The sequence below is a fragment of the Dermacentor andersoni genome, chromosome 10 (assembly GCF_023375885.2).
Source record: "Dermacentor andersoni chromosome 10, qqDerAnde1_hic_scaffold, whole genome shotgun sequence".
In the NCBI taxonomy this organism is placed as follows: Eukaryota; Metazoa; Arthropoda; class Arachnida; order Ixodida; family Ixodidae; genus Dermacentor; species Dermacentor andersoni.
Genome location: NC_092823.1, coordinates 13,241,931 through 13,254,430, shown reverse-complemented (window position 1 = coordinate 13,254,430; position 12,500 = coordinate 13,241,931). Strand labels below are relative to the sequence as shown.

General features: G+C 53.9%; 1 non-coding gene and 1 pseudogene across 1 annotated transcript; one reads left to right on the top strand and one right to left on the bottom strand.

Moving 5' to 3' along the window:
* Positions 1-3,978: 3,978 nt before the first annotated feature.
* LOC126519391 (U2 spliceosomal RNA) lies at positions 3,979-4,228 on the bottom strand (annotated as a pseudogene).
* Positions 4,229-9,255: 5,027 nt separating this feature from the next.
* On the top strand, positions 9,256-11,070 carry LOC126519347 (small subunit ribosomal RNA). The gene has a single exon (XR_007596565.1). It is a non-coding gene; the product is annotated as a small subunit ribosomal RNA (ribosomal RNA).
* Positions 11,071-12,500: the final 1,430 nt, after the last annotated feature.

Sequence of the window (12,500 nt, the reverse complement as noted above, 5' to 3'; positions counted from 1 at the left end):
CGCGCACACTGGTACAGAGGGGGCTGCTTTTTTTTTTTTTCGCCGCCCCGGCTGACGTGGTTGCGGACTTTGCCGCGCGCAGCTTGAGCGGCGAGCATTTTCAGTCGCCATATGTGGCTTAAGCGCGGGCGGGGTGTGGCCGCCCCGGCTGACGTGGTAGCGGACTTGGCGTAATGTTGCCCGTTGTTTCACAGGAAACGGGCACCGCGAATTTCATGCTTTCTTTCCAGCTTGGAACGTTTGGCTTTGTGTGCGGGTGCTGCATTTAAGGAGCTGTGTATAACTTTATAGAGCGTCTCAAGAAAAACAATTTGTTTGAAGCTTCACACGTGAGAGGAGCGGCTTCTGAGTACGAGGCGGTTTTCCTTTTTTTTTTTCTGCCGATAATTGTACTCATCTGCCACGTCTCTCACCACGATATGATATTTTTTTGGGGGGTTTCTCCTTTGATCCTCAAGTGAACGGACTGTCCAGTACTGATGCCATTTACAAAAATCCAAAACAGCAGAGGCCCGCACCTGCTCAATCAACGCCAACTCAATTTAAGGAAGGGCTGTTCAAAAGCTGATCGAAACCATCCAGTTTGGGAAAACCTATTTTATGCAGTAGTTTTTATTATTATTTTTTTTTTATTGTGAGAGACGTGAAATCCACACCACGAAATGAACGTCCCTTTGTTACCCTTTTGTTACCGCGGCTTCGAAACCGTGCGTAATACCAATTTAATTGCGTCCTGGTTGGCCGTTTGTCAGCACTTTGTGTTCTTCTAGAAAATCAACTACTAGTTTATAAATTACGTGCGCGAAATTTTCCTCCGTGTGCACCACCAAAATACTTAAAGAAGAGAGAATGCGTCCGGGGCCTTGGGATTTCGAAAATGCCGTGCTCTGAAATTTTCACATCCGCCATTGGAAAGATAATTATTATCCGTCGTAAAAAAGAAAAAAAAAAGAAAGAAATCACATTTGAAATTATCATTGAAAGTGGCCACGTTTTTCGGGGCATGTCTTGATGAAATAATTTCAGTTCAGTTCAGCATGATTGGATTTCATCTTTTCCAGTATTCTCAGTACTCTCGTTGTAGTACCAATTGCCGGCAGATTTTTTTTTTAGTTGTTTAGAGTTATACATTCCTGAACGATGTTTTTCTTTTCCTCAAAGCTAGCCATAGAACCAGCGCTTTCTATAAAATCATGACAATAAGAATCCAGCATATCGGTTCATCTTCGGCGCGATTAAAGTTCGGGAACTGGCGATTTTTTATTGCCGTGATCAAGAAGGTTAACACCAGATAAGGCGTGATATTTCAGCATACCAGTCACGATATCTAATCGAATCTAAGATTGAAATGGCGTTCTGAATTCTTTCGGTTCCAGATAGAAAGAAACAGAAAAAAAAAAAAAAAAGAAAGGATGTGATTGATTGCCATTCAAATCTGAAGACCGCGTGGAGAAAGTGTTCCGGTTTACATTCGGCAAATCAAAATGAACGGCTAAAATTAATCCATCGTCTGGTTTCATGCGCGAGATCACGTAAAAGGCAGCCATTCTTCTTAACATGGTTTCTCTCTTTTGCTCTCTCATTCGCGCACGGAAATTTCTTCGTACGGGAATTTTATGAAGCGAAGGCGGCTGCAGACCATTTTCTTTGTTTAGTTCATGTTCGTAGGCGCAAATTACAAACCTAACACTTGGAGCAACATTTCCACTACTCTAGAGGGGCATAAACTGTAGACAGTGCACGCTTTCTCATTTATCCAATCGCTCGCAAACACATTGCATTGCTAGTCTACAGTGGCAATACAAAGTGACGTTTCACCATGCACGTCGAAGTTCATTACCAGTACCGCGCCAGCATCGACCGGCCGGCGAAGCGACGAGCTCAGCAGCGCATGCGCAAGGCCCGACACCACCCCAACCGAGCTTCCCTGCTTATCGGAGAGAGCAAGTGCGCGTGAACACGGGCGCGTCTGAGTATCTGGATTTAAAAAAAAAAGAAAAAGAAAGCGTTTCCGAGATATTGACAAAGACAAGTGGTCGCGGTCGCTCTGAATCTTATCGTATTATAGAAAACGTGGGATGGCGGCGCTTCCTCGAGGGTCAGAAAGTACAATCGTCGAACTAGGTGGCAAGTGGAGTACATCCTTTTTCTTGGAACGGTTTGCAATTGACTGCTTGAATGTGCCGACCACGCGTCGCGGGTCGCGTATAGAGCCAACCGTTGGCAAGCACGCGTCTAGCGTAGCAGCAGAACCGATCGCGGTTGCGATAACCCATCGTTGGCAGCGAAAAAGAAAAACACCCACACGCAGTTTGTAGCAATAACCGTACAAATCAATGTGGTTTTAAATATAGCTTCACTGGTCACCCAAGAAGGGCACCGAAACTTTCTCATGACGCACACCGCTGTAGTCCACAAAGAACAAAGCGCACAAAATAGATATGATACAGCCGCACCGCATTATTTCGTGTTTTCACCATTTCATTACTTTCGTGTGCATGCGCGCTAGGGCCACGCAGGCCAGGAGTAAAAGGCACGAAAAGAAAAAAAAAAAATGGTACGCAATCCTAAGCTTTGACTTGACTGCTGTGGCACTCGCATTTGTGTTCTTTACCTTAGGCGAACGCAATGCGCAAACTGAACTGGAATTTCCAATAATGGAAATTCCTGTTTGGCTCATATTTGCGTTTTTCGCCCGAGCAAGCGCTTCACTGCACTACGCTTTGCCCCTTCAACGTGGCTACACTGCCCGGCAGGCGTGTTCTGCGTAGGGCCGAACCTGCAGGCAAAAAGCATGGGCGCCGCCATCTTGTTGAGAGCGGCGCCAGGGACACAATCGCGCCTAGCTCATTGAGTTTTCCCCCAAAACTGAAAAAAATTTGACTTCATTAAACGAGAAAGATGCCACGAGTGTCCCAACAAAAAGCTTTGAGGATTACCGAAGGGTAACTGAGGGCGACGCAACGGGCTCTGGAAAGAAGGATGATGGGTGTGGCGTCACGGGGGGATCGGAATAGAGCAGATTGGGGTGTGCGAGAACAAACGCTCGTTAATGACACCAAAGTTTAAACCAGGAAAAACAAATGGGCATGCGCAGGGCATGCAATCTGGGGGGAAGATAACCGGTGGCCATTAAGGGTTACAGACTGAATTCCGAGAGGAGGGAAGCGTAGCAGGGGGTGGCAGAAAGTTAGGAGGGCAGATTAGATTAGGGACTACATGGCGACAATCGGCACCTGACCGGGGTACTTGGAGGATCATGGGAGATGCCTTTGCCCTGCAGTGGGCGTAGCCAGGATGATGATGATGATGATGTTCATGATGAAAAGGTAGCAACAGGTCTTCGTAACATACAGGTTAGAAAGATGAGGCACCTTTTAACCCTTGAATATATTTCGCCACATTCGGGCATACGACAAGTTTGTTTTCGAGGCGCTCGGTCCCACTGCTGCGAAAATGTGTACACAAAGGCTGCACAGTAGTTGCCAGAAATCGGGCACTCTATTTTTCTTTCATAGGGAATCTTTCTTCCACTTGGGCAGCGGATTTCGGCGGCAGGGCGAGCTTGCGTGGGCGCGGTGGTTTACGGATCCAAGCGATAGTGAACTCCAAAATCCAGTGTTGGCTTTGAGTGGGATTCATATTGATTGCGAACCCCACGGCTAATCCTACCCCCCATCCCCCCAAGTGGCTCTTTACAGGAGACAATCATTCAGAGACATCGGACAAATAGGAATTCTGGTTCTTTCTTTTGCTTTCATTAATTTTTCTCGAAGCCCATAACTAGAAATTTGCTGGAGCGGCTGTCCCATTTGCGACGCAACAAGTGCGACGCTACACACAGATGGAGTGGCAGTTTAATTACTCTCGTGGTCCGCGAACCGGCATCGTTGCGTGTAGTATAGGAATGGTGCGTGTCAAGTCAGTGCTCGCGTTGAGCTTGTGCTCTTCATTTTGATTGAATGAAGTCTCACCTAAGTGAGCGGGGCCGATCCCGGAGGTAGTGCAATACCGGGCCGACCTGCGGCGGAGGTGAAGCAGGCTTCAAGCACTCCGCCAACTTCCAAAAATAGGTTTAATATCGTGGGTCCATATAGAACCCGTATCAGATATTAAGCTGATAAGAACAGAGGTTTTTGAAAAAATGCTTGTTACATTTTCCCAATGAAGGACGGTTTCATTGATGTGATACTACACTTTGATCTTAGCCAAAAGGCCGAGAAGCGATGTCCTTCACTTCACTTCATTGTACTACTGCCTTGTGGGCGCCCTGCCGACATGGGTAACCTCAGCAACAGCGTGGGCAATATTATAAAATTCAGCCTGTGTACAGACTCAACGCTCCCTATCTCACGGATGAATTCGCAACGCCTCAGTCTTTCGCTGTTAACGAAACGCTGTCGCGTAGAAACGAGACCCGAGTGCAAGCTTGCTTGTAACGCGAAACCAACCAAGGCAACCTCGTAGAAAACGGAACAGGCGAGCGGAAAAAAAACGCGCCAGGGGAATGCTTACTTCCGTCTGAATGCGACCGCTCAAGGTGACCTTCCTTGAGGGCTTCGTTTCAAGCCCGTGTGCAATTGTAATATACTACGCGCATTTCCTTCATTTCTTTTTATTTACCGCAAGGCCCACTGAAAATTTTGATACGGCACAGGCCGGGACGGATCGCAACGTGTCGAATCGACCGGTAGAATTAGGTAGCATGCCCCATGTACGAAGACGAGCAACATAGAAGTGAATGACAAAATAAATATAGAAAACGCTGCACACTCCTTCCAACCGGAAACATAGAGGGGAGAAAGATCGCCATCTGAAACACAGGCATTGTAAAAAAAAAAAAAAAAAAGTGCTACCTCATCATCTTTACCATTACCGTGTGTGTGTATGTATATATGCATGTGTGTGTGTGTGTTTGTGTATTTATATATATATATATATATATATATATATATATATATATATATGCACACATGCTAGCATAGCTTAAACGCAGCTGGAAAGCTCAGCCTTGCACAAGAACCACCCCCTGTCGCAAACCCCTTTGAAACATTCAAATGCCAAACACGAGTAGAGCGAGGTCGTTCGAACCTGGCGCCAAAACGCATTGGCGCCATCTGTGTACGGAACTAGGAAAACCTGCGGACTTTGCAATACAGAAAGAAAGGTAGATGGCGCGAGCTAACGCTCCATTGCATACTAAGAACGAGAGTTAGTGAATAATGGCAGAAACGTCTTGGGAAGAGAAAAAAAAAAACACGCAAAAGTTGTTGGCTTGTGCAAGCACTCTATGTTACAGCGATTAAAGAGCATAGCATCTTCTACAACAGCAGCTACAAAAAGAAGAAGAACGTGAGAGAGGGAGAGAGACAGGCGTGTTTCTTTGGAATGCAGAGCATGCAGCACATACTATAAAGTGCCAAAGAGACGGGCAAAGCAGATGGCGCGAAGGTGTATGTCCTCAAAGCTTGAAAGCAATTTCTAAATTACATGTACCGAAGTCCACCTACTCTCATCAGGTTGCTCCCGCCTCCAGTTGCGTTTAAAGTGAAATTACAGTCGCCTCAAAGGCAGACAGAGAGAGAGTGAAAATAGGTACACTTGCTTCGCGCAGCTGCAGCCGTTCAAATTTTACAGCAAGAGCACTCCCGAAAGCACAAAGTCCGCTGCCGCCTGGGCGCAATGCGCTCGCTTCAGTAAATTGCCGTGCTGGCCTCGGCAACCAAGAGGTGTAGTGCGGCAGACTGCTGCATTGTAGCACACCGCAAACCGTGCAGACGTAAGCGATCGCCTCGACATCGCTGCGAGCGCTCGAAGAGACAAAGTCCGAAACCACGTGTGCCGGGGCGGTGCGAGCGCGACGCCTTTGACGCAACTTTTGCGTACAAGCCGCCGCACCGCCACGACGGAATCGCTGGCATCCCGCACGCAGCTGCATTGTGTCACGCCGGCAATCGTTGAAACACCACGCAGTCGTCGGCGTCGGCCCCGACATGGTTGCGAGCGCTGGAAGAGACAAAGTCCGAAACCGCGTGTGCCGGGGCGAAAGGACGTCAGCCGGGGCGTCGAGCACGCCGCCCGCACTGTTCGCACGCGTGCTCGGAAATGGCGAAGGGGCCGCGCTAGCGTGCCTTGAATCGGTGAGCGGCGGTACCGCGGCGATCGCCAGAGCTCGAATCCGCCCTGCAAAAGCCAAATATTGGCGCTCGGCTCGGCGCAGTACGCCGCCGCGTCGCACGAGTACGGCCCCATTGAGGTCTGGGCACTTATCGCTGCTACTGTAAGGGGCCGTACGGCCCCGGCCGACATTGTACCGTAGTGCGATTTTCGGCTTGCGCGTGCTCGTGGCGTAGTCCGCGCACCGTTCCGACGTCGACAATCGTGCCCACGACTACGCGAGCGCTGGAAGAGACAAAGTCCGAAACCGCGTGTGCCGGGGCGGCGCGAGCGCGACGCCTTTGACGCAACTTTTGCGTACAAGCCGCCGCACGGACACGACGGAATCGCTGGCATCCCGCACGCAGCTGCATTGTGTCACGCCGGCAATCGTTGAAACACCACGCAGTCGTCGGCGTCGGCCCCGACATGGTTGCGAGCGCTGGAAGAGACAAAGTCCGAAACCGCGTGTGCCGGGGCGGCGCGAGCGCGACGCCTTTGACGCAACTTTTGCGTACAAGCCGCCGCACGGACACGACGGAGCCGGTGTCGCCCTGCAGAGGGCTGCACTATAGCACGCCGGGAACCGGCAAAGAACCGCGCAGACGTCGTCGTTGGCCGCGGCGTTGCCACGAGCACGCGAAGAGACAAAGTCCGAAACGACGTCAGCCGGGGCGTCGAGCACGCCGCCCGCACTGTTCGCACGCGTGCTCGGAAATGGCGAAGGGGCCGCGCTAGCGTGCCTTGAATCGGTGAGCGGCGGTACCGCGGCGATCGCCAGAGCTCGAATCCGCCCTGCAAAAGCCAAATATTGGCGCTCGGCTCGGCGCAGTACGCCGCCGCGTCGCACGAGTACGGCCCCATGGAGGTCTGGGCACTTATCGCTGCTACTGTAAGGGGCCGTACGGCCCCGGCCGACATTGTACCGTAGTGCGATTTTCGTCTTGCGCGTGCTCGTGGCGGTGTCCGCGCACCGTTCCGACGTCGACAATCGTGCCCACGACTACGCGAGCGCTGGAAGAGACAAAGTCCGAAACCGCGTGTGCCGGGGCGGCGCGAGCGCGACGCCTTTGACGCAACTTTTGCGTACAAGCCGCCGCACGGACACGACGGAATCGCTGGCATCCCGCACGCAGCTGCATTGTGTCACGCCGGCAATCGTTGAAACACCACGCAGTCGTCGGCGTCGGCCCCGACATGGTTGCGAGCGCTGGAAGAGACAAAGTCCGAAACCGCGTGTGCCGGGGCGGCGCGAGCGCGACGCCTTTGACGCAACTTTTGCGTACAAGCCGCCGCACGGACACGACGGAGCCGGTGTCGCCCTGCAGAGGGCTGCACTATAGCACGCCGGGAACCGGCAAAGAACCGCGCAGCCGTCGTCGTTGGCCGCGGCGTTGCCGCGAGCACGCGAAGAGACAAAGTCCGAAACGACGTCAGCTGGGGCGTCGAGCACGCCGCCCGCACTGTTCGCACGCGTGCTCGGAAATGGCGAAGGGGCCGCGCTAGCGTGCCTTGAATCGGTGAGCGGCGGTACCGCGGCGATCGCCAGAGCTCGAATCCGCCCTGCAAAAGCCAAATATTGGCGCTCGGCTCGGCGCAGTACGCCGCCGCGTCGCACGAGTACGGCCCCATGGAGGTCTGGGCACTTATCGCTGCTACTGTAAGGGGCCGTACGGCCCCGGCCGACATTGTACCGTAGTGCGATTTTCGTCTTGCGCGTGCTCGTGGCGGTGTCCGCGCACCGTTGCGACGTCGACAATCGTGCCCACGACTACGCGAGCGCTGGAAGAGACAAAGTCCGAAACCGCGTGTGCCGGGGCGGTGCGAGCGCGACGCCTTTGACGCAACTTTTGCGTACAAGCCGCCGCACCGCCACGACGGAATCGCTGGCATCCCGCACGCAGCTGCATTGTGTCACGCCGGCAATCGTTGAAACACCACGCAGTCGTCGGCGTCGGCCCCGACATGGTTGCGAGCGCTGGAAGAGACAAAGTCCGAAACCGCGTGTGCCGGGGCGGCGCGAGCGCGACGCCTTTGACGCAACTTTTGCGTACAAGCCGCCGCACGGACACGACGGAGCCGGTGTCACCCTGCAGAGGGCTGCACTATAGCACGCCGGGAACCGGCAAAGAACCGCGCAGACGTCGTCGTTGGCCGCGGCGTTGCCGCGAGCACGCGAAGAGACAAAGTCCGAAACGACGTCAGCCGGGGCGTCGAGCACGCCGCCCGCACTGTTCGCACTCGTGCTCGGAAATGGCGAAGGGGCCGTGCTAGCGTGCCTCGAATCGATCGGCCGGGGGCCCCGTAGGGCGACAGACAGGCAATTGTGCAGGAAACCGTACTGGCCATTGGCGAGAAATTGCCATTCGCGCATTCGGTGGACGCGCTGCGCTTTCACGACTTCGGCATTGTGCTGCCGACGTAAGCTTTCAATCTTGCTCGCGGCGTTACGAGGCGGCACGATTTTCGCCAAACGCTCGTCGAAAGTGGCACGAGTACGGCCCCATGGAGGTCTGGGTACTTATCGCTGCTATTATATGGGGGTCCCAGAGAGCAGTCGCCCCCAAAGCTACCTGGGTGTTTGATATGCGGCGGGCTTCGTGCCCGTCAAGCGTGTCCCCGGTATCGCTCCCGTGGATCCCACAGCTGACGTCTGCAGCCTCATCCGCTTGATGCGTTAGGGGCTGGTTGTCGGACGACGCTTTTTCCACGATATCGAAGTGTGTTCCGCATCGTCCTCGGACGAATCAAATACGAAAGCGCCGAAGGCGCGGGCGTGACCCGTCGCCTAGCGGCTTTGCCGTCTCGGCTACGTTGCAAGTGTCGGTCGGTCCACCAGTGCTGCGGGCTCGAGAGAAACCGCAAGCCGCGATCGAGTCGACACAACCGGTCTATCGAGAATGTTGCGTGCTTCTTGCCGCGTGGCGATACCCGGCCCTGCGGGGAGGGCGCCGTAGCGAGCTCGAACGCCGTCGTCTCGGACTGTGCAAAGTGCTACCCTTTGCGAGAACGAAGCGTGTTGGGGCGCCTGAAGGTGGCCTCGGCATCGCAAAAACGGCGTCCGGCCTGCTTGAAAGGCTGGACGCGCAGTTGAACGATTACCTGGTTGATCCTGCCAGTAATCATATGCTTGTCTCAAAGATTAAGCCATGCATGTCTAAGTACATGCCGAAATAAGGCGAAACCGCGAATGGCTCATTAAATCAGTTATGGTTCCTTAGATCGTTTCTTCCTACTTGGATAACTGTGGCAATTCTAGAGCTAATACATGCAGTGAGCCTGAAGCCCTTTGGGCGACGGGTGCTTTTATTAGACCAAGATCGATCGGGTTTCGGCCCGTATTGTGTGGTGACTCTGGATAACTTTGTGCTGATCGCATGGCCACGAGCCGGCGACGTTTCTTTCAAGTGTCTGCCTTATCAACTTTCGATGGTAGGTTACTTGCTTACCATGGTTGTTACGGGTAACGGAGAATCAGGGTTCGATTCCGGAGAGGGAGCCTGAGAAACGGCTACCACATCCAAGGAAGGCAGCAGGCGCGCAAATTACCCACTCCCGGCACGGGGAGGTAGTGACGAAAAATAACAATACGGGACTCTTTTGAGGCCCCGTAATTGAAATGAGTACACTCTAAATCCTTTAACGAGGATCAATTGGAGGGCAAGTCTGGTGCCAGCAGCCGCGGTAATTCCAGCTCCAATAGCGTATACTAAAGCTGCTGTGGTTAAAAAGCTCGTAGTTGGATCTCAGTTCCAGACGAGTAGTGCATCTACCCGATGCGACGGCTCGGACTGAACATCATGCCGGTCCTTTCTTGGTGCACTTCATTGTGTGCCTCGAGAAGGCCGGTGCTTTTACTTTGAAAAAATTAGAGTGCTCAACGCAGGCGAGTCGCCTGAATAAACTTGCATGGAATAATAGAACAAGACCTCGTTTCTGTTCTGTTGGTTTTTGGAATACGAGGTAATGATTAAGAGGGACAGACGGGGGCATTCGTATTGCGGCGCTAGAGGTGAAATTCTTGGACCGTCGCAAGACGAACTACTGCGAAAGCATTTGCCAAGAATGTTTTCTTTGATCAAGAACGAAAGTCAGAGGTTCGAAGGCGATCAGATACCGCCCTAGTTCTGACCATAAACGATGCCAACCAGCGATCCGCCTGAGTTACTCAAATGACTCGGCGGGCAGCTTCCGGGAAACCAAAGTGTTTGGGTTCCGGGGGAAGTATGGTTGCAAAGCTGAAACTTAAAGGAATTGACGGAAGGGCACCACCAGGAGTGGAGCCTGCGGCTTAATTTGACTCAACACGGGAAAACTTACCCGGCCCGGACACTGGGAGGATTGACAGATTGAGAGCTCTTTCTTGATTCGGTGGATGGTGGTGCATGGCCGTTCTTAGTTGGTGGAGCGATTTGTCTGGTTAATTCCGATAACGAACGAGACTCTAGCCTATTAAATAGGTGCGGGGTTCCCAGCACCTTACAACCTTCTTGGAGGGACAAGCGGCTCCTAGCCGCACGAAACAGAGCAATAACAGGTCTGTGATGCCCTTAGATGTCCGGGGCCGCACGCGCGCTACACTGAAGGAAGCAGCGTGTCTTTATCCCTGTCTGAAAAGACTGGGTAACCCGTGGAACTTCTTTCGTGATTGGGATAGGGGCTTGCAATTGTTCCCCTTGAACGAGGAATTCCCAGTAAGCGCGAGTCATAAGCTCGCGTTGATTACGTCCCTGCCCTTTGTACACACCGCCCGTCGCTACTACCGATTGAATGATTTAGTGAGGTCTTCGGACCGATGTCCGGCGCGGCCTTTCGGTTGCGCCGGTCTGTTGGAAAGATGACCAAACTTGATCATTTAGAGGAAGTAAAAGTCGTAACAAGGTTTCCGTAGGTGAACCTGCGGAAGGATCATTACCGGATTGTGAAGGGTGGCGAGCGCCATTGTTTCTACCCCGTGTGGGTGAAGCAGCTCGCTGCGCCCGACGCTTTCCGCCGCTGGCCCCGCTTGGACGCGGGGACGGCTATACCCGAACATGCCGGGGACTGCCTGAATTTTGAGGGGCGCCCCGTGCCAAATTTGTTGCGCCCAGTGGACGCCGGCTGCAACCTTGGACGGTTGGCTTGGCCGCGCCCGCGGGTAGAAACGGCGTAACGCACACTGGGTGGGCTTTCTGTCCGCTTTGGCGCTCTTGCGCGGAATGGGAGTAAGACGACCCGACCTGCTGCTTTGCCCAGTACGAGGGGAACGGCGAAGCGTGCGGTCGGTCAAGGAACTGACGGTCGAGAGCTAATGCCGCTGCCGCTTAGTACACACACGGAACCGTGGTGCGAGCGCTCTCCCGTCCTCCGCGGCAAACGCTGCCGAGTCTGAAAAGGCTGGCGGCTGCCGGTCGCTTCCTGCGGCGAGTATGGAGTAACGACCCGACTTTGTTGCCGCCCAAGTACTAAAGGAACGGTGTGGCGCTCGGTCGGTCATGGAACTGTCGGTATGAGGGTGCGGCTGCCAAGTACGGAAGGAACCGTGGCCTAAAGTGCTCTCCCGTCCTCCGCGGCAAATGCCACCGAGTCCGAAAGGGCCGGAGGCTGCCGGTCGGCTCCTGCTCGTGACGCGCGAGGTGTCGAGATCGCGGTTTAATGCGACGACGTCTGCAGGCTATTCGCCCGCCGCCGAGGGAAAGGCGGCGTTGCTGCGAAGTACCGAAGGAAACGCGGCTTTGCTACGTCGGAAGCGTTCTGCGGTTAGCGGACTTGTGCGCTTTGGGAAGGCGCCGCACGTCGAAAGAGGAAGTACGGACAGACGAGGGACTGTAGTCCCGGATTCGAACGCACTTGCGGCCAGGCCCTTGCTGGCTTCGTCTTCCGCCTCAAGTAGACTTGTTGTGGCGCCGGCGCAGGGAGCCGTCCCTGGCACTGGCCGAGTGGTTTTGGAGAGCTGCGCGAGTACGCGCGCCGGGCTCTTGTCTTTCGTCTCAAGTAGGCTGTTGGATCAACAGCGGTTATGCTGCGGCGATCTGCCGATGCGAAAGTGTGTGTGTGTTTGAGGCCCTTCTATGAACCTACTGCTGACTGAAGCGAAGCACGTCGATGGGGGTGAAGCCCTGCCCGTGGCCGTGTAGCCGTTAAAGACTCCACAGCGGCTTAGCCCTAATCATGGCTCTGTCGCTCTTTGCAATTTTTAGTGGAGCGATGTGAACGTGCACACGAGACACACGGGTCCGGTGGTTGGATGGCAGGTAAAACCGGCTTCGAGTGCGCGCAAACGGCATAAGCTACCTCGAGGGCAAGCGAGGAAGGCGTGGGCGCAAAACACACGCGCGAGTAGCAGGAGTGGAGTGCCATTAGGC